Source organism: Coccinella septempunctata, chromosome 2 (assembly GCF_907165205.1).
Source record: "Coccinella septempunctata chromosome 2, icCocSept1.1, whole genome shotgun sequence".
Lineage (NCBI taxonomy): Eukaryota > Metazoa > Arthropoda > Insecta > Coleoptera > Coccinellidae > Coccinella > Coccinella septempunctata.
This window is the reverse complement of record NC_058190.1, coordinates 15354114-15375229: the sequence shown is the minus strand read 5'-3', so window position 1 is coordinate 15375229 and position 21116 is coordinate 15354114. Positions and strand designations below refer to the sequence as shown.

Below are 21116 nucleotides of genomic sequence, written 5' to 3'. Positions count from 1 at the left end.
TTGACTTCCTTGTGCTTTTATTTTCCCAGAGTAAAATCCCTATTCTGAGTATTATATCATTCAACATTTAAGTACCTATATCATAATTTGCTGATTGGTATTATTATTATGACTTTAGCCTTGCGGCTTTCACACTCCTCTCCAGAGGAAAATTCACTTATCCCAGATATCTCAGATATCAAAAGGATTAAGCTCTTTTGGAGCCCTTTCCACGTTTTCGGGATCGTGGTGGTGGTCGGGTCCGAGTCGCTCCTCGGCTCCCTGCTGTAGGTTGGATTCATGCTCCACCCGCACTTCCTGTCGGAGCAGACGCTGTTCCTCTGCATTCCCCATGTACTTGCGTACAGTTCTCGCCGTTCCGAGCAGTACCGCCTTCTGCATGACTTTATAAATATTATCGTCCAACTGAAGTTTCCTTAAGTTCTCTAGTAGTTTCTTCGGTATCAGGCCTGTAGATGAAATGATAATAGGGATGGTCTTGATATCTTTCAGCTTCCACTGTCTTCTGGTTTGTTCCTCGAGATCTCTGTATTTTGAAATGTTTTCAGTGTGCCTATCTGGAAAATTGTTATTATTTGGAATTGCCACGTCGATGAATAGTGCTGTGTCCTCATCCTTATTGAGCAATATGAGGTCTGGTCTATTGTGTGTTATTTTCCGGTCTGTGAGAACCGTGCGATCCCAGTAGAGCTTGATGTTCATTTTCCAACACAGCATCCGGATGGTAATTGTAATGAGGAACCTTTTTCGAAGTTAGAAGTTGGTGTTTTAGTGCCAATTCTTGGTGAAGAATCTTGGCAACATAATCATGTCTATTTTTGTACTCCGTGCCCGCGAACTTCTGACATCCCCCGGTGATGTGCTGGATAGTTTCATGTGTCGCACAGCCATAACGACAGCTATCATCCGCCACTGAGGCCTCCTTGGCGATATATTATTATGACTTTAGCCTTGCGGCTTTCACACTCCTCTCCAGAGGAAAATTCACTTATCCCAGATATCTCAGATATCAAAAGGATTAAGCTCTGTTGGAGCCCTTTCCAGGTTTTCGGGCTCGTGGTGGTGGTCGGGTCCGGGTCGCTCCTCGCCTCCCTGCTGTAGGCTGGATTCCTGCTCCACCCGCACTTCCTGTCGGAGCAGACGGTGTTCCTCTGCATTCCCCATGTACTTGCGTACAGTTCTCGCCGTTCCGAGCAGTACCGCCTTCTGCATGACTCTATAGATATTTTCGTCCAACTGAAGATTCCTCAAGTTCTCTAGTAGTTTCTTCGGTATCAGGCCTGTAGATGAAATGACAATAGGGATGGTCTTGATATCTTTCAGCTTCCACTGTCTTCTGGTCTGTTCCTCGAGATCTCTGTATTTTGAAATTTTCTCAGTGTGCCTATCTAGAAGATTGTTATTATTTGGAATTGCCACGTCGATGAATAGTGCTGTGTCCTCATCCTTATTGAGCAATATGAGGTCTGGTCTATTGTGGGTTATTTTCCGGTCTGTGAGAACAGTGCGATCCCAGTAGAGCTTGTGATGATCGTTTTCCAGCACAGCATCTGGATGGTAATTGTAATAAGGAACCTTTTTCGAACTTAGAAGTTGGTGATTTAGTGCCAATTCTTGGTGAAGAATCTTGGCAACAGCATCATGTCTATTTTTGTACTCCGTGCCCGCGAACTTCTGACATCCCCCGGTGATGTGCTGGATAGTTTCATGTGTCGCACAGCCATAACGACAGCTATCGTCCGCCACTGAGGCATCCTTGGCGATGTATTTCATGTAATTTCTTGTTGGAATCACCTGATCCTGGATGGCGAGCATGAAGCTCTCTGTCTCAGGAAACAACCTTCCGGAAGTCAACCAGTAGTTCGACGCAGATATGTCGACGTAATCATGGTTGACCTCATTCTGGTGCCTCCCATGCAGAGGTTTGCCAATCAGTTTCTGCATTTTACTTTCTGCAGAGTGTTCGACGGTTTCCAAGTGATCCTGGTGTAGCTTTAACGGTGTGGAAGTATCAGCAACACAAACTACTCGATGGAGTTCTGACGAAGCTGCCCTGCTCAAGAAATATTTTCGAAGTCCTTCAATTTCCTGGGTCATACGGTTGGACAAATCAACAATTCCTCTACCCCCAAGATGTCGTGGCAGCTCTGTCCGTTCTATTGAGCTTTTGGGGTGATGTTTATTGTGTTTAGTCAGCATCGTCCGTATTTTTCTCTGTAAAGCTGCTAAATCGGTGGTCGTCCAAGAGATAATACCAAATGAGTAGCTCAGCGCCGAGCAAGCGTAGGTGTTAATCGCTTTTATCAGGTTCTTGCTGTTAAGACCAGTTCTCATTATCCTTCTCAATCTTCGGGTAAACTCCTCCGTTAATTCTTTCTTCATCTGGGTCTGATTGATTTTTCTTGCCTGTTTTATGCCTAGATACTTGTATGTGTCTCCTTCCTTCAATGCTTCAATTTCTGCACCTTCCTTGAGTTTGAACGTACCATCTTCTATTTTTCCTCTCGTTATGTTTAGCAGTCGACATTTTTCTAGTCCAAACTTCATTTTGATGTCTTCCGAGAATCCTTCCACCATTTTCAGCATCAGTTGCATTTGTTTTTTGGTAGATGCGAAGAGTTTCAAATCATCCATGTAAAGGAGATGATTCAGTTTCATCATAGTTCTACTGCCGCTCTTGATGGAGAATCCGTATTCCGTAGAATTCAATCTATGAGACAAGGGATTCAGGGCCATGCAGAACCACAGAGGGCTCAGCGAGTCTCCTTGGAAAATTCCGCGTCTTATTGGAATAGGTCCTGTTGTAATGGAGCAATCTGCTGCTTTCATTTGAAGACTAGTACGCCAGGTTGACAAGGCGTTTTTAAGGAACTTAACAATATTGGGATCCACCTTGTAAATCTTCAAGATCGTCAAGAGCCATTCGTGAGGTATAGAATCGAATGCTTTTTTGTAGTCTATGTACGCAGCGTAAAGATTCCTTCGCTTGGAGAACGCTTGATTGCAGATAACTGAATCTATTATTAGTTGTTCTTTGCACCCTCGGCTGTCTTTGGTGCATCCTTTCTGTTGCATGGCGATGATGTTATTCCTTTCGCAATGGTTGTGAATTCGGTTCGAAATGCACGATGTGATTAATTTGTACATCGTTGGAAGACATGTGATTGGTCGGTACTTGGATGGGTCTTCTGTATTCCTTTGGTCTTTAGGTAACAGGTATGTTGTGCCATGTGTAAGGAATGCTGGCATTCTTTCAGGATTTTCAATGACATCATTTATTGCGGAGGTCAATTTGTCATGCATGATCCAAAGTTTCTTGATCCAGAAGTTCTGTAATCCATCAGGCCCAGGTGCTTTCCAGTTGTGCAGTCCTCTGATAGCTGATTTTACTTCTTCAATTGTGATCATGTCATTCTGCATCGGCTCATATTTTATAGCTTCAGATTTTTCATCTTCAATCCATCCGGTATTTCCATTGAACTGAGGTTTCGTTGATAATTGTTCGGTCCAGAATTGTTCAATGGCTTCCTTTGGTGGTAACTTTCCATTTTCTCCATCCGACGATGTGAGTGACCGGTAGAAAGATTCTTCGGACTTTTCGAATGAATTATTGTCTCTTTTCCGGCTATAATTGCTTTTATATCTCCTCAGGCGTTCTGCATACAGACTTAATTTTTGCTTCAGAGTGTCGAGGCAATGGTGTGCTGTAGCATTCTCCGTCTCTCGTTCGGTGTGTGTTCTGTTTCTATCGATGATTTCTTTGGCAGCTTCCACAACCTTCCTTCCGCGATTCCCGTTCAAGTACTCCGTCAGTCGTCCAATGTCTCTTCTTAGCCTTTCTGTTTTGTGTTGAAGACGTTTCTGCCATTCTGGCGCGTGTAATTTGTGTAATTTTGGACCATCGTTGTTCGTTCGGCGAATTTTTGCCCCCATGATTTTCGCTGTCGTTAGCGCTGCTTATTATTATTATTATTATTATGTACAACTATACAATGTAAGTAATGTGTTGAAATATTGAATATTATATATTGTTACGAGACCGTTTCCCACAAGAAGCACGGAATCGCATCGGAACCCGAAACCCAGGATTCCTGGAAGACGACACAAGGCGTGACCACCGATTGTGACTCTTTCCGTTTTCATAATTTGAATAGTAGTTAGTTGATGTCTAGCGTTAAATAGATTCATTTGCTTGTTCTTTGTACAAATAGAAACGATATCTTTTCTATTGAGTTGTCCCTTAAGTTTTTTTTTTTAAATAGACTTTTGGATACGTTATTCATAACTGGCGCTGCGAACAGGATATCATAACGGGGTTTTAGTGAAAAAAAAACTAAAATCAGTTTCCATAAGTGAATACGGACTCTACCGGCAATTGTACAGGCTGTTCGAAGAGTGTTCGAGGAACTCCCGGTGACTATCAAGTCTTTGTGCGGTATCACCAAGAAACCACATCGAACCAGCAGAGAATCAATTCTACCCACTTCATCCAGAAGGAAGACCATCAACTCGATCCACTTCGATTAAGAAGAAGGAACTACACACCCTAGGATGCATATCTTGGTGATGTAAGTCCATCAATCTCTTTCCTCAAACCCAGAATCCCAAAGTTCAATGACAGATACCGATTCTTCAAGCGTACTAAAAGTTATCGCTGAAGATTCAGAATTCTTAGAATTAGGAACAAACTTTTTGAATAAACAATTAGGTTCAGAACTATTAGAATTAGGAACAAATTTTTCGAACAATCAATCAATTAGAAATAGAAGATTCCAACCATATCCTTCAAGAAGAAATTTTGAAAACCTCGAAATGAATAACCAAACTTCTTCTAAAGGATGATTCATGCTAGACCGTGTCGGAGCCGGGCCGGGACCGACTCCGGGCCGTTGCAACCGGGTCGTGGCCGAGCTTCCATTAATACTATACCGTCAGTTCTGACCGTGCCTTAGCCGTGTGTGTATCACAATTGTGATTCCAGAATGATTTTTTACGAAGAAGATTTATTAGCAATTGCAATTGAAGGGTACAGGGAAAAAACCATTGATGTCAATTTTTGTCCGAAAATGAGTTAGACACACAATTCAATTCAGAATGAAAAGTAGTATATTATGGTATATTAAAACGGGCATGAAACTAGCTCAGTCATACGTTAAATCGTTTCCGAAGATTTACCGTGCAGGGGAAGAACTAACGATGTCGATCAATATACGAAAGAAAAATCTCATTTCATGTAATGCACTCAATTTATGTATAATAATATTAATAATGTTCATTTCCAGAACAATAGTATTTAATTTGTCTTATTTCAAATAATATGAACGGATTTAGAAGTTGAAAACGCGTTTTTCTCAGCTGTAAGGAAAATTTACATCGATGGTTGTTTCCCTGTACCCTTCATTTGTACTTGATGAAGAGGAAAAGGAGAAACAAGTTGATAAAATTAAAAATTCAACAAAAAGATGGTGCGTGCATCCAACTTGGCGAAAACGAAACTTAGAGGGAGAATTTGCAACACTCTATAAAAAACTGTTGGACGATGGGAGTCAATCCTTTGGATATTTTCGTATGTCCAAAGAATGTTTCAATATTTTACTTTTAAAACTTAAATATGGTCTCACAAGACAGAAAATTTCAGAAGCCCATTTCACCTACTGAACGATTAGCAGTGTGTCTCAGGTAGTTCATTAATAACCAATACACAAATTTTATTAGGAAGTTTGACGCGTTCGACTTTTTGTCTCAAACTGAGCTAAGCATAGAGAACATTTGTCTATGAAGCTGACTGAAAGTCGGACCGGGCCGGGAAAAAAATGTCCTGTCCTATTCCCTTCCGTGGCCCGACCGGGCCACTCTGAAAACACGGGCACGGCACGTGTCCCAACCGGTGTAGTGTGGATGGGTCAATTGAAATTGCTCATATAATTCTTTTACCGTGTCCCGTCCGGGTCCCGGCCCGGACCCGACACGGTCTAGCATGAATCAGCCTTAACCCACCTGTAGTTGACGCAATGTCAAGACAAGATATACAATTGCTCTCAATACCCGAATTTTCTCCAGGTCAAAATTTATCAATATTTAACAATGAAATAGACAACCTTTTTATACATCTCCAAGGAAGGTTAACTCCAGACCTTACTTACGCCTTGAATTTAACAATAAGATCAAAAATTAATGGAGAAGCGAGAGATTTCATTTCTTTCCAAAATGCTAAGGATTGGATCACCATCAGACGATCATTATTGCAAAGATCAAATCAACGAATCAATCAACGAAATGAGGACCTATTGATTTCTGCATTAACACAATCCGTTCAGAAAAAGAACGAGAACTATTTCGATTTTTACAGTAGAATTTCAAAGAATTTGAATGACCTTTTACAATACCTAACACTCAATACACAAGATACAAATTATTTGCTTTACAAAAAACAAGATGTAGAAAAATTAGCCCTCAAAACTTTCCAAATTGGACTCTTAGAACCATAGCGGTCATATTTAAGCAATTTCGAATCTAAAACTCTTGAAGAATGTATAAACAGATGCAAATTTTATGATAATAGAAAGCAAGAATGGGAATATTGTGAATTCTCAAGAAAAACTCAGGATAATGATAAAAAACCAATTTATCGACAACAAAATAGTAGTTCAAATAGAGAGAATTTATTTGTTACTCAAAAACCTACTTTCAGTCAGCAAAATTATAATAATACCCCTACTTTCAGTCAGCAAAATTATAATAATACTCCTGCACGAATTCCTAATGAAAAAGGTATTCCATACCCCATTAATCAACCGATCACTAATAATCCAAAATTATTCCCAACAAATCGACAAGTTTTCGGGACAAAACCAGGATCAAGTTTTCATAAGATTCAACCAAAGACTACGCTCATGTCTATTATTACAAGAAATACTTTCAAACAACCGGTAACACCCATGTCTATTTCCACCAGAAGAACGGGAATTCAACAGAAACCCAATTTCATCTCAGAAGAACTATTTAATGTTCAATAGGAGAATTGTAATTCAGACGAAAATATGACAGAAGATTTCCCAGAAAATGCAGAAAATGAATTCGTTAACCCTCAAGAAGAGTGGGAAGAAAATTATGAAGATGAAAATTTTCAGTCATGTGCCCTAGAAACAAACAATACTTAGACTTGAATTGTATTAAGATTAAGTCAAAATTGCCCTATATTTACCTTCCAGAAGTAAACTTAAGGATTCTTATTGATTCAGGTGCAACAAATTCAGTAATTAATAAAAAACCAGCTTATGAAAAATTTTTCAATTTCCTTTTCAAAGAACCATTCAGTGTTTCTGGTTTATATATCCCCATTTTATACGAATTAGGGATCTATGAAAAAATATTCCATCCAAAATTAAACCTAGAAAATTCACTGCGAAAAATCATGTCAAAATACCAGTTACTATCGAAAATGGCGATGTTATTATACCAGAGCTGAACTTCAAAGAATTTTCAACCCCGGAATGTATTGCCCACGCGAAAGACGGATTATGTTGTATACCAATCCCTCAACCAATAAAAAGTACCATCGAAATAAATTTCTCAGAAAGAATACCTGTTCAATCTTTATTCGAAGCGAAAATATCAGAACCACCCGCGGAAAATCGAAATTTTAAATTTTCCAAACATATTAGAACTGAACACATGAATTCGGAAAAAGAAAGAGAAATTCTAAAACTTTGCAGCAAATTCAGAAATATTTTTTATAATGAAAATTGTGATCTTTCATTCAGTAACACAGTCAAACACAAAATCAGAACAAAAGATGAAGAACCAGTTTACGTGAAGTCCTTCAGACACCCTCATAGTATGAAAGGAATTATCCAAGAACAGATACAAAAATTGCTTGATGATAAAATTATACGACCACCAATTTCACCCTATAGTGTCCCCGTATGGATCGTCAATCAGAAAAAAGACGCATCTGGAGAAAAAAAGTATCGAATGGTAATCGACTATCGTCGTTTGAATGAAAAAACGGTAGAAGATAAGTATCCCCTACCCCGAATTAAAGAAATCTTAGACAATTTAGGAAAAAGTTGTTATTTTTCATCATTTGACATGGCCAAAGTACTTTTCAAAGAGTCATGGATGATGTATTCAAAGAGTATTTCCACAGATTTTGTTTTGTGTACATGGACGATATTGTAATATTTTCCAAATCTTTACAAGAACTCATCTATCATTTAAAATTAATTTTCCAAAAACTAAAAGAATTCATTCTCAAAATCAAACTGAATAAATGCGAATTTTTAAGTAAAAATGTTGAATTTTTGGGACATGTAATAACTGCCGAATCCTTCCAAATTGAAAGCGATCAAAAACTACCCAATACCTCGGAATACAAAAGAAATAAAATCATTCTTGAGATTGATAGGTTACTATCGCCGATTCATCAAAAATTTTGCTCATATCGTTTCACCAATGACAAAGTGCTTGAAAAAAGGCGCAAAGGTAAAACCTGAAGATCCAGATTATGTATCATCATTTCAGTTGTGTAAAGAACTATTAACAAATGCCCCAATTCTAACTTATCCAGATTTCGAAAAATCTTTCAATTGACAACAGACGCAACCAACGTTGCTTTAGGAAGTGTTTTATCCCACTCTAATCGCCCAGTAGCATATTACTCTAAAACATTGAATTCAGCCGAAAGAAATAATTCGACAATCGAGAAAGAATTATTAGCAATATTGGAGTCCACAACACATTTCCGGCCCTATCTTTTCGGTCAACATTTTACTGTAGAAACGGATTATAACCCACTTGTCTGGCTCTATAAAATAAAAGAACCGAATTCAAGACTAATTCGATGGAAACTAAAATTAGAAGAATTCGATTTCGATATCGTGCATACAAAAGGCAAAGAAAACAAAGTAGCAGACGCACTTTCAAGAGTTGAAATCAATAATCGGGAAAACGATAATCTTTCTTTACTTTCCGATGACGATTTGAACGTTGAAATCTCTTCAGTATTAGCGAATGTAAATGAAATACCTGTTCTAGCAGATGAAGAAGAAGAAAACATTTTAAATTCAGAAAATAATCAAAATATCCTCAACAATTCCGAAAATCGAAACGAAGATAACGATTCCGGTAATACTATTCATTCAACCCAAGACGACAACGGGAAAGCAATACCCATTACAGATTCCCCAGTCAATATTTACCCAAATAGAATAATTCTTAATATCGGAGAACAGTATAATTTAAAATACACGAAACTTTTTGGAAAAAATACGTATAATGTTACTATCAAACTGAATTGTATAGAAAATGATTTGACTACACTTTTCAAAGAAGTTTTCAGACCCTTTTATTCGATTTTGTAAAGAATCCTTCAACTACTCAGTTAAACTCTACATAAGTAATCTTTATTTATTAGATGTAGAACGAGAAGAAAATCAAAATGAAATAATCTCGGAATATCATGACAAAAATCATAACGGAATATCAGAAACTTTTAATCAACTATCTAAGAAGTATTATTGGCCTAAAATGAAAAATAAAATTACCCCGTTCATAAATAAATGTGAGCTCTGTCTTCGTTCAAAATACGAGAGACAACCTTATAAACTAAAATTTTCAGGACCACTTCTGGCAAAACGACCTTTTGAAGTTATACACATAGAAACATTCTCATTCCAAAAATCAAAATTTTTAACGATTATTGACTTATTTTCCAAATAAGCCCAATCTTACGTAGTGAAGGATGGCACTGCCCTTACAATTCTGAATAAACTACGTCCCTACTTTTCACATCATAACATACCTCAGAAAATCGTATGTGAAGGAAAAGAATTCCATAATAAAACCTTCATAGAATTTTGCAAATTCAATAAAATTGATTTACATTTCACAACAGTAAATAATCCAAGTTCTAATTCCCCAATTGTGAGATTTCACTCTACAATCTTGGAAAAATTAAGAATTTTAAAAGTGAAGAACCCTAACGAAAACCCTTCAAATTTAATGATCTCAGCTACACTTATTTATAATCAATCAATTCATTCAGCCACCGGCTACTTACCATTCTATTTACTTTATGGTCCTTATGACAAACTGCCTGAATTCGACCTCAATATGACGGTTTACGAACAATACAAAGAAAACAAGAAATTTTACTATTTTTCGATCAAGTTTACGAAAAAAATGAGGAAAAATCTCAAAAGAAATTAGATAAATTGAATGAAAACCGAAATGACCCTCCAAACTTGGAACAAAAAGAAGTTTTTGTAGAAAGAGGAAGACCTAGAAAAACTGATTTTCGAAAAAATCATTGTTGAACAACAAGAACAAAATAAAATCATCGGTTTAACCGAAAAATCTCGAGAAACTACTGCAAATATTAATAAGGTCGAGAAATTAAGAAAAAACGTTTTCTCTTTTCAGAATTCCAATAATGCTGATGCAGACCCAAACCAACCAGGCCCTTCAGGCCACCAAAATAATCAATAACGGATACTTCGAAGAAAACTTGTGTATTGCAAAAATTTTAGATCACTATCACAAATTTCTTTTCTTGATTGACATCTCTTATTTAAGAAACAGTTTCAAACAGCAAAGAAAGAGTCTTTATAAATTACATGAACATGATACTTTAGGTACATCCGCTCATGAAATATGTCTTGAATTTCAAACAAATCTCAATCAAGTTGAACACATTTTGAATAAATTTAGTGGCAACTACAAAGTTAAGAGAGGTTTGGTGAATTTCATTGGAAAAGGTGTAACGTTCGGAAAATACTTCAACAGAATAAATTAGTATAAATGCTACCGTCTCTTGATCTGTTGGAAAAATTATACATCAATAAATTATCAATTCGATGAATGTACCATCTATTGTTGGATTTTGTAATTTTATGAACGTTATGTTCCTTTGTTAATAGATATCTGTTTAAAATAATTTTCGGTGGTGGTGTCTTGAAGTGGGTGTCGCGCACATTCGACGCGTTGGACAATATGTTTGTCTCGAGGGAAATCATTCCGACTCTGAGATTGATTGTATGCAAAACTAAGCCGATTTCTTCTCGATAGAGGATTTGATAAATTCGACGTAAACTTGTATAAACGGAATTTCATACTTTTTTATCGAGAATCCCTTTCTAGAAGGTGAGTTCAAACTAATCATTCGGATTTTTCCTAATAATTCGTGTACACTTACAGGGATTCATTCAGTCATTATAAATTAGTCGATTGCATTTGGAATTTTCTCGTTCCCGTGAAGGGAATTATCGTTCGACATTGACTTCTCGTCGTCCACATTGATTGCCGATACCATATCTTCCAAGACAACCACTCTGGCCATCATCACCGAACTACTCTAAGAACTAAGAAATACAAGTTTACGTCGAATTTATCAAATCCTCTATCGAGAAGAAATCGGCTTAGTTTTGCATACAATCAATCTCAGAGTCGGAATGATTTCCCTCGCGACAAACATATTGTCCAACGCGTCGAATGTGCGCGACACCCACTTCAAGACACCACCACCGAAAATTATTTTAAACAGATATCTATTAACAAAGGAACATAACGTTCATAAAATTACAAAATCCAACAATAGATGGTACATTCATCGAATTGATAATTTATTGATGTATAATTTTTCCAACAGATCAAGAGACGGTAGCATTTATACTAATTTATTCTGTTGAAGTATTTTCCGAACGTTACAAAGGTATAAAATTTATCACTGGAAATTTAGACGATGATGATTTGAATACCATGAATGAAAATTTAGAAAGACTTCATCAAAATGCAAATAATGAAATTGAAAGAATTGATAAATTAACATCATTCGCCAATCACTTGTCTAAAAGATATTCAGAAGATGTGGCTTTGTTGAATGAAAATATTTCGAAGACTCAGTCATTATTTGACAAAATAAAATCTAATAAAGAATTCACGATTAGGACACAAAATCTTATATTTCAATCGAAAATATTACTCAACTATCTTCTTATGATAGAAAGAACAATAAGTTTTGCAATATTTGAAATACCGAACCTAGAACTTTTCGAAGTTGAAGAACTCTATTCTATTGAACAATATCTTGAGAAAATTTATAAACCACAAGAGCTTTCATCAATTAATAATGCTCATCTTTACAAACTATTAGAATTTTCAAAGATATCTGTCATGGGAACAGATAAATCCTTAACATTCCTTTTAAAAATCCTTATTCTTAAGCAATTCATTGCAAATTACTTCCAAGTGTACCCAGTACCCAATCATCAAGATATTGCGATAATACAGAAGTATTTGATTAAGATCAAAAATGAGGAATATTGGACCGACGAAGCCTGCCGATCAATAAGCAACTCCTTAGTACTCTGTCTTCAAGCGCCAACAAAAGAAGCCTGTACCCTGACAAAGCCTCAACTTTGCCAGACTTCTTTGTCAATTGTAGTCAATTGTAGAAACCAGTGACGTAGTTGAAAAGTTGTAAATAATGATATGTAATATCCTTGATTATAGCGGTGTGAAGAATATTAATGATGGGTATATATGAATTCGATAATTCCATCAAATTGTTTTATATAATTTCTCGATGAATTGAAGTGAAATGACCTGAGGCACGAATTTTTTTTCGATATAACTCCGAAGTTTTAAGGAAATTCTTGCACAAATGGTTGTGATATTCCGTAAAAAAATTCCTCTTACTGCTTGCAGACCGCCCCTATTCAATCCTGGGATATCAATTCAGGTTACCAATCTGAGTCACAAAGTTTTTCCGATATATCTCCGAAGTTTTTACGGGTGTCAAAACGAAATATTCTCACAAATGATTGTCGACTATTCAAAATTCATATTACGTGAAAAAACTCCGGGACTCAGATTATTACAAAAAAAAAAATTTTGTTTAGTATAGTCCATAATATTGCCATACATAGAGGTATTTCAGGTTTCACACTAGGACGTTCACTTATTGTGTCAAGGGAAATTTTTTGATAAAGGTAGATTCCAATTGAAAGAGTTGCTAAACCAATTGTAACGTGGTTACTCGGAGAAACCTAATCTCGAGCGCCAGCTATTCTTTTCAATAGGAAGGTATGAAATATGAGTGATTCTATAAGCGAACATACATTTGGGAAATTCTATCCGGTCATGAGCACTTTATGAAGTTTATACCGGGTGCAGTGAAAAATGAAAGGTTCAATAAAAATGCGCCAACCAGAACTGACGGAATGAATACTAAGGACTTGCTATACGGTATCGGGATGTAGTTGTAGGGGAGAGTGGGGTAATTGGGAACGGCGGGTAATTGGGAACAGCTAGTTAAAAAATACTTCCTCATGTGCGACACTGTCTTCAACATTTTCAACGGATGCATCTGGCCATTCTCAGGGCTTACTCAAAAGTTGCGTCGATAAGTTGCATATTTCTTGTCACGGTGAGTCAAAGAATGGATTTCGCATTTCTACTTTAATTTTTTCGTTTGTTATAATACTTGTAACTATCTCATTTTGAAGTTTAGAGGTGCCATATTTTGTTGATTCCATACTGGTACTATGTTTTTCCAAAACCTTCGTGATTTGAAGTTGAAAAAAAATGGGTAAGTGAATGCCAGCCATTTTTTATTGTTTTGATAACTTGGGGTAATTAGGAACGATGTCAGGTGGGCAATTGGGAACGTACCTTATATCCCTTGCGTTCCCAATTACTTCTGTGCTGCTCTGGTTGATGGTTAAAAAATATTTTAATGTTGAAATGTTTTGTACCTAGATGCCAAGAAATTATACAAAAAAGACCGAAACGAAATATGAAATTGAATATCCCTGCTGTGTGTTGGAAGATTTAAGAAACGAAAAGCTCACATTAGGCTAAGCTGGAAATACATACTCTGTTCGGAAAATTGAAACAAAATGAATTCAAGATATTATCGAGTTCACTAATAAAAAATCAACACGAAGAAAAGCAAAGAAAGCAAATACCTACAGAGAAATGTTAACAAGGAAAAAAATATACATAAAGAACCTAAAACCAACATAAAGAGGGTACAAAAAGGCACGCCAAAAGCAAAGGACTGAGAAATTCAACCCAGGTTACACAGCAAAGAAGAATTTTTCTGCATAATTTGCTATGTAAGGTATGAAGCCCTACCAATGGATGATTGTATTATGTGAGATACCTGTAAACTCTGGGCACATGGAAAAATGTACTGCAAGAGAAACAAGACGTGGATACTTGTGTGATATGTGCCATTTCTAATTATTTTTATTTGCTTCGGGACGGTTCACAATTACCCCATAGGGTGTCGGGTAAATAGAAACGATAGTATTTTTTGATTTCGTTGATATTTTTTAGGAAACGTTGATTTTTTATAATTTTTTGTTTCCGATTAGTACATAAATGAGCAAAGTTCATTTTTCAATGGAAGTTTAATATTTTTAGTGATTTTTTGTATAATTTTTCAGCATTTGAAATCAAGTGTTCCCAATTCCCCCACTTTCCCCTATTTCTCCGGAAATGAAACACAACCAGGGCGGATCTATTCGAGACTTTTATTCGCTACCCCAAGGGCTATAACGCACCATGACTGATAGCGAAGAAAAGGTCTATTTTTAGCGCAACTACGGGATTTCACTGACTACGAGCGGTATCTCTTATTCTCTACCTCAAGGGCTATAACGCGCCATAACTGACAGAAAAGAAGAGATTTCGGATTCAACACTTATGACGCGGAACGCGGACAAGGGGGGTTGACGGGACTTTCCCTTCAGTATTCCAAGGGCTTGCGCACCATGACTGATAGCGAAGGGAAAAGTCAGACTCGCGAAACAGGGTGAAAATACACGATAAAATACAACAGGAAGCGATACAGTACAGCAGTGTCAAAGTTAAAGAAGTAACCGGTGTAGGTCTAACAAAGAAACTGAACGGTACAGACGGGGACCTACCTCCTTTGTTTCAAGCACTCGCGGAAACTCAAAGGAAAGAAAAGAAAACTAAAAAAAAATTAATTCTAAATAGCACTGATGCAACACAAAAAAATACTTCTTAAACGGCGAAACTCGAAGTATTGAAGTAATCGAGCAAAAGTTAAAAGGTAAGTGACCGTCGCGGGGGAAAATTTGCTTTTATAGGCAAATCCCCCCTCACGGTAAAAATCTGAAAATTCCAGAATGCGACAAGAATGAAAAACGTCGTCAGCTCCGGTTTATCGCATATCAACATCAGAAAAACGTCGAAATCTTCAACGGCATGTAAGAAAAACAACGTGAAACACAGATAAACCGTTTTTTACATTTACTCTGCCTATCGGAATAAACGTACGGAATATTCGAGAATTAAAATATTTTCAAAGACGGAAATGTAAAACGAAAGAAATGCACTAAAATGAATTCCAATTTTCCTCAGAAGACTGGGATTCATTACACAATGATGTGAGGAAAAATTTATTTTATCAATAATACCAAAAATACAGATTCGATCGTGTTGATAGCTATTACTTCAGTAGTAAATAATATGTAATATAGACACAAATTTTGTTTTTTACGTTTTATTTGGAAATTAATTAAAATAATTCATTAAAATTTGCTTTTGTAGTCGAACAGGAATAGAAGAAATATTCCTATAGAAAAAATGAACAAAATCCTATATGAACAATTTTTAATAATATTACAACTCCATCCAGAAAAACATTACAGTTCAATGACATGAATTAATAGATCAATAAGGAGGTTGTAACGAGAGGGTAGTTTTCGAACCTACCCCCTCATTTTAGAATCATTATTTTAGTTTTCATTTTTAAATAATTTTATTTTGAATTAATTTTCCGAGAAATCTTTTCGAATTTCCAATTCAGGATTCCGACATCGTTCGGAATTGTAAACATACCGTACCGTTTTTATTCCGTTTTTATTCCCTAAAAACGATGTCGCACCGTATAAAACATTATTATTATTTTTTTTTTCTTCACCATAGTGGGTGATTATAAAATTGACTAGTGCAAGTGGCCAAGCCAAAGGTAAGACGACACGCCGTTATTTTCTTTTATATTGGAACTTCAGCCTCCCTTCATCCCTTCCTACCCCGAGTTAAGTTCCACCCCTATTGCTAAAGCACCCCGCTGGCGTGGATACTCAGGGGGTGCGGAGGCACTTTGGAGTGGCGAACCCTCTTTCCTTCCCCGTTGTTTCGACGCTCACTTCAGTTGCTATCGAAGAACCCCGCTGGCGTGGATACTCAGGGGGCGAAGAGCGCAACTAGGGGTGAGCTGTTGTGAATCTGTGCCGTCTTTCATCCCCTAACCTGGCTGAGGTCCGGTATCTGTCCGTCAAGTGTACGTCTCAGGTTCTGGCTGGCGAACAAGTCCGTTAACCCCCGTATAACGTTTGAGATCGGATCCCGTGCTATTCCGTCCGTCTTGTCCGTCTTTCGAATCACTGTAAAATTTAGTAGTAGTGCTATCTGTGTTCCCCTTTTCGACGAATAAAAGTTGTACACGTTGATTCTGCCTATCATTGTGCGTCGCTAACACCCTAGACACCAGGGAACCCTGTCTCCGGCTAGTAGCTGCCGGGGTAGGTTTGCTATTCTCCCTTAAAGAATAGCTGGCGCTCGAGTCCGCCGAGGAAAACCCCGTTACAAGGTTACGAAATTATCTAAGAGTCAGACAATTCTCAAAATAGTTAACATACCTAATTTCATTCCTGAACTTGAATCGATTATTATTTTGTTTTCAACCATATTGCACAATTGAATATATGTGGTGAGTATCACACTATTACAAGATGAAAATTATCAATAATTTTTAGTACATATAGATCTAGAAAATAAAATATATAAACGAAACAATAGGATTCTTAAAGTTTGACAACATGACAATGGACAGATACTATCAAATTTGAAAATAAGGGAAATACATGTATTTTCTTTGATGAGGGGTATCAACAGACTGGTGCAATCATTGCAATTTGAAAAGAAAATAATAATAATAATAACAATCCATGTCTTGAAATAATCATAATTGTATACCACTATTTTGTTGTATTCAAATATGAAATAGAATAAATGACTCTGCAGCACCTTTCCATCTACAGCTTGATCTCATGCAAGAAAAAGGTAATATTCCTAAAATATCTGTAATGGGGTTTTCCTAGGTGTACTCGAGCGCCAGCTATTCTTTAAGGGAGAATAGCAAACCTACCCTGGCAGCTACTAGCCGGAGACAGGGTTCCCTGGTGTCTAGGATGTTAGCGACGCACAATGATAGGCAGAATCAACGTATACAACTTTTATTGGTCGATTCGAAAAAAAAAGGAACACAAATGGCACTACTACAAAATTTTTACAGTGACTCGGAATCGGTGAAATTTACAGGGGCAAGACGGACGGAATAACACGGGATCCGATCTCAGACGTTATACGGGGGTTAACGGACTTGTTCGCCAGCCAGAACCTGAGACGTACACTTGACGGACAGATATTGGACTTCAGCCAAGTTAGGGGATGAAAGACAGCACAGAAATACGACGGCTCACCCTTAGGCTCGTTCGGCACTCCCCGGGTATCCACACCAGCAGAATGCCTCCCTAACCGTAGGGGTGAACACAGGAACGGGGTAAAAAGACGGGAACTGAGGAAAGGGTGCGCCACCCCAAAGTGTCCTCGGTACCCCCCGGGTATCCACACCAGCAGGGTACTTTAACGACAATAGGGGTGGAACTAGATAAGACGGGAAATTTCGGGAAAGGGTGAGCCACCCCAAAGTGCCTTCGCCTACCCCCCGGGTATCCACACCAGCAGGGTACGTTAATGACAGTAGGGGTGGACCTCAGACTCGGGTATAAGAGGGATGTCGACGGAAAACTGAAGTTCCAATAAAAAAACTAACGGAGTGTCGTCTTACCTCTGGGCTATATTCGGCCACTTACACTCACAACTCTCGAAATCACCCGAATGGTACACGGTAATTACTGAGAGAAAACAAAACTAAAAATTTATATTCTGAACGGCAAAAAATGAACCCAAAACTCAAAAGAAATCTTATACTAAAACTCAACGGCGGAAGGTAAGAGTGAAAATCGTAAGTCAATCAGTCAAGCGAAAATCGTAAGTGAAGTCGCATGCGGGGGAACATCTGATTTTATACCCACAGGGGGGGTGCGGAAATCAGATGTGCCCGGCAGTCGAAATTCGGTAAATTTGCGTCGATGAAGACGTTTTAATTTCGACTTATCTGTGTTAGCGAACAAAAAAACACGGTTATCTTCCAATTCAGGATGTTTTATACGGTGCGACATCGTTTTTAGGAAATAAAAACGGAATAAAAACGGTACGGTATGTTTACAATTCCGAACGATGTCGGAATCCTGAATTGGAAATTCGAAAAGATTTCTCGGAAAATTAATGCAAAACAAAATTATTTAAAAATGAAAACTAAAATAATGATTCTAAAATGAGGGGGTAGGTTTGAAAACTACCCTCTCGTTACATCCCCCCGGCTCCGGTTGAAAAATTGAATCCACGATGAAATAGGGGATTAAATTTTTCACGGTGAAATCTACTAAGTCCGGTTAACGGTTTGACTATTCACGGCAAGACGATTGAGATCGGATTTACATTAAACAGGTTCACCTAATCTACTCCAGGTGGCGTATACTCGGCTAATGCTATCTCGGTTACTCCCACTCTATGGTCCGCTCGGTGTGCTTCGATGATGCTGTCGGTGTCGGTGACGTGACGAAGTTCTGTAGTCTATCAGCTAACCTCCAATTGTCAAATCTCGCCGGGTGGTTCCAAATTTCGATTTCCATTTCCATCGGTGAAAGAAATGCCGGAAAATAGTGGAGACAGTGCAGGACGGAATCTTCAAAGTGAGTACCCTTTCGATTTGTCATTCGTTGTATTATTTCTGGGCCATTTTAGGGTGGACTTCGCAAAGCCGGCTCCGGGCACATGCCATGGGGGTTAACAGCCACCAATATCATCCAACCAGGGTAGTTTGGAATACCAGACAGCGTCGTTGGCTCCCCTTGTGACGGTGGTGCAATTCTCGAGGGTGTTGGAGTCAGCAGCAGTTGTAGGTTGCATAAAAATGAGAGGAAAGCATTTAGTATACTGATATCCTAGAGCAGAGGGATAACAGGGTGTACGGTGGAATTTCGGAGGAAACGGTAAGTACGGTCGGTAATTTAATAAGGAGATACACATATACTGATCTATTTCACTTACCGTTCAGGCCAGTTTGTAATATCGGTGTAAGCGGTGTCAGCCTTCTATTGCTATTTTCTATTCGGTTATTGTATTTAACAGTCAGTGACACAGGGGTGGAATAGAGACAGACAGGACTGGTGTATCTCACTTGTTATTATCGGTCTCACAAATAATACAGAAAAATTGAATTAACTGTTACGGTTCCTGTTTCTCCAGTGAATTAACGGAATTTTCTGTTGTAGGTGTTCTGGGATACCACTTATCTACCCAATGACGGTCAGACGGCCCTGTTTGGTGGTAATAAAAACTGCACAGAACAAACAAAACTGTACGGAACAGAATCTTCCAACACTGGCCGACCTGGTTAGATCTATCGGTTATGGTGGAATCGCGGATATATAGGTATGTACATTTTGTCAGTGAATAAGGAGATACAAGTATAAGGCTCTATTTCACTCACCTGGGCACTTATTCGGTGAAAGCAGCGGTAGTATCCCATTACTAACCTATTTACAGTGATGAATATTATTTTTAACGGTAATAGAGGAGTGAAATAGAGTCAGACAGAACGGATGTATCCCATTTATTATCGGTGCATGCTATAATATAACGGTACGGTTGGTTTTTATTTCGGTTGCTATACAGTGTACTTACTAATAATCAGACGGATGGTACGGTTTTAAATCCTTCACATGAATATTGCTGATTTTCTTACCACTGTCATCTTTCAGGTCATAAACAACGAGTGAAATCACTTTCACAACGGTATACGGATCAGAGAACTTGGGAGCCAATTTGGCTGCAAAGCTATCAACGGCGGATGACAACGGATTAGCACGGCGCAGAACTCTATCGCCGACATGGAAACGAACTTCTCTTCGACGGAGGTTGTAATGGTGAGCTTGCTGCTCAAATGCACGGTACAACCTGGTATTGACAAACTCATAGGCCTCCTGAAGATGACGGATTTGTTCTGTACGGTGAGTAAGATTTACTCTACTTTCTTCTGGTCTTCTGTTTGTCTCCTCGGTGTCCTCGTCTTGGGTGTTTGACGAGTAGATTGCCTTTGGAACTGTTAATTCCCTTCCATAGTTCAGAAATGCCGGTGTGAATCCTGTAGATTCTTGTTTTGCGGTATTCAGGGCGAAAGTTAGTTCACCTAACTTCTCATCCCAAGTACGGTGGTCGGCTTCACAGAACTGACCTATCATAGTCTTCAACGTACGATTGGCTCGTTCTACGGCGTTACACTGTGGTGTATACGGAGGGGTGAAACGGTGAGCAATGTTTAGCCCTCGGAGACTGTTTTTGAACAGTCTACTGTCATACTGTACCCCGTTGTCAGATATCACCAGTTTCGGACAGCCATATCGGAGTATAACCTGTTCATATAGGGCTGAGTAAACGGTTTTGGCGGTGGCTTTCCGCAACGGACGGCATTCAACCCATTTCGTGAAACGGTCCTGCATCACCACTACGTAAGAATTTCCCTTCTTGGAACGGGGGAGTGGCCCAACCACATCTGTACAGACCTCTTGGAACGGTGCATCAGTCATTCTATGTGGTTGCATTTTTCCAGGCGTCTTCTGTTGTGGTACTTTGTACCTTTGACAGGATGGGCAGTTTCTTACGTATTTGGCGACATCTCTGAACATCCCTGGCCAGTAATAATTCCGGGCTAGCCGAGAGATGGTTTTGGAGATTCCCAGGTGACCAGCTAATTCCGAATCGTGATTTTCTTTCAGGACCTCCAGTCATTGTTCGGTGGGTACACAGAGCTTCCATGGTTGTCCGGATCCAACTTCAGTAAAGTCGGAAGAGTCCCAGAAGTGACGATACAGTTTCCCATCCTCAACGGCGAAGTCAGGGAAATCTTCTGGTTCTCTTTGTACCTCTTGGAGCTTTTTGTTGTACCAACTGCA

The 21116-nt window shown here is 38.4% G+C and overlaps 1 long non-coding RNA gene across 1 annotated transcript; it reads left to right on the top strand.

Moving 5' to 3' along the window:
• Positions 1-19098: 19098 nt before the first annotated feature.
• Positions 19099-20116, top strand: LOC123308060. Its single transcript, XR_006537037.1, has 3 exons — positions 19099-19154; positions 19437-19596; positions 19926-20116. It is a non-coding gene; the product is annotated as an uncharacterized LOC123308060 (long non-coding RNA).
• The last annotated feature ends 1000 nt before the right edge of the window (positions 20117-21116 follow it).